This window comes from Vicugna pacos, unplaced genomic scaffold, assembly GCF_048564905.1.
Source record: "Vicugna pacos unplaced genomic scaffold, VicPac4 scaffold_18, whole genome shotgun sequence".
NCBI classification, from domain to species: Eukaryota; Metazoa; Chordata; class Mammalia; order Artiodactyla; family Camelidae; genus Vicugna; species Vicugna pacos.
The window spans coordinates 1817807-1819778 of record NW_027328739.1 but is presented as its reverse complement, the minus strand read 5'-3'; the positions used below and the strand labels follow the sequence as shown (position 1 = coordinate 1819778).

Here is a 1972-nt window from a genome sequence, read left to right as displayed (position 1 = left end):
TAATCATCCGATCCTGTAGTTTAAAGCCATTTAAGGCAACCAAGTCTGCACCCCCATGATATAGTGCCCCCGGGGGCTTGACTCAAGTGAAAGACGATCCACATAAGCTGTGTCTTTAATGTCATTGGCGACTTTTACAGTTCAGTTCACTTTCTGACTTGTACTATTTACCTTCACTGTCTTGAAAAACTGAAGCCTAATACAGATTCATGTTCAGTCAAAGATTCCCCTCACTTACCACACTCCCTTCACCCCAGGGAAGACAGAAACACAACATTTGCTGAATCTAGCGGAAGGACATCGTTTCTAGGTGTGAGCTAAGTATTCAATTTTATCTATTTCAGCCGAGACTATTTGACCTTTAAGGTGTTCACTGTTGTTCACAGAGAGTGAAGCTGGAGGAACTCTGATTCTACGAGGGGCTTGCTCTTCTCGTAATGGCTTCATTGCAGCTCAGGTACTGATCCTTCAAAATGGATGCCTGAGTGGAGGGGAGGCAAGGGCAAGTGCTCACTAGCTAGGCCCAAACCTGGGAAAAGGCTTACCTGGGCTTGTTGAATTTTGGTCTGAATGGCTTGGGAATGCCCCTTGGGACGTGTGGATTCTCACGACCTCTTCCAAGAACAGGAGCGTTTTGATCATCTCTGCCATTTCTTCTCCTTCAGACGTCAGGGACCTTGGACCCGTTATTGGAGAAGAGAATTGAGGAACTTCCTCAAGTCCACGTTGGCACTCCGTATGTTTCTGCCTGTATCAGTGAGTTTCAATATGTCTCATGAATGTCTTTTGAGCCTGGTATCCTCTACAGCTGTCTCCACGCCAGTATTCTCCATTGTAGCAGAACATCTCTCATCCATGTGTTCGCATCTCTCCTCAATCCGTGCAGCCAGCTTATCGGCCAGCTTCTCTTCGTGTCTCCCCTAAAGTCGACTTCACCAGGACTGGGCAAGTCTGAAAGTACCTCGGAGCCTGACCAGTAAGCTGATGACAGGCAGATCTTCCACTGTCTGCCCTTTCAGGTTCTGGAAACTGACCTGTGACCTCAGGTCTTTGGGCAGCAGCAGTATCTCGAACTTACACAGCTTCCCGGACCAAACACCTAAGCCAAGCTCCACAGAGGGCGGCAGCCCCTCCATCACACTGATCCACCCACAGAACTCTGCCCGGTTACCTAGGATCCAACAGCCACAACAAGCCTCGCGGTACACACCAACATTCCACCTGGAATCCAACCGCTAACTGCCATCCCCAATGGCTGCTGCATCTTGTCAGTGTTGGGGGAGGGGCTGCATCCGACGAGAGGTTCCTAAGGTAAATGTGATTCTACCCACTAGCGTCCCATGGGCCTTTCTTCTTCCCTCTTTCCTTTTGTTCAGAGCTCTATGCACCGTACCAATGGAGGGAAGTGTGTCCCTTTTCAGTTGATTGTTTCACACGTCTTTAAACTTTCTAACAGTTCACAGTACACAGGGACCCACTAAAGGAGACTTATGTTCCTATAAGATCCGTACACCCGGAATACATATGCGTCGCCTGATTTCTGCTGAAACACCCACACTCTCAGGACATGGATCCATTGGATTCATGGGGGCTGAAATTCCAAGAAATGAAACCAACCCCAATGTGCACTTTGCTGTCGGTCTCTTTTGCACTTAGTACACTTTGGCAGAGCTACTTGCCTTTGTTATAGGCTTCTTACATTTCTTCTCTACGTAGCCTAGAATATGGCATTCCTTCATCCTGTTGGAAGACATACAAGTCTACATCACGGACTAGGAATCCATTTGATTCCAAATCGGCATTAGTGTTAGGTCACGATATGCTCTTATGAATCAAAATTTACGAATATGAATGCACGCTTCTGATTTCCGAATACAAGTGTGCTGAGTACATGCAAGCCACGATACTGGGTCGATGCGTTCTGAATGACCCTTGACCTCACCTTGAGTATTTTCTTTTGAATAATCATGGT

General features: G+C 47.3%; 1 long non-coding RNA gene across 1 annotated transcript; it reads left to right on the top strand.

The window, feature by feature from the left end:
- Nucleotides 1-235: 235 nt before the first annotated feature.
- On the top strand, nt 236-1050 carry LOC140692882 (uncharacterized). Its single transcript, XR_012068486.1, has 3 exons — nt 236-457; nt 666-756; nt 839-1050. It is a non-coding gene; the product is annotated as an uncharacterized lncRNA (long non-coding RNA).
- Nucleotides 1051-1972: the final 922 nt, after the last annotated feature.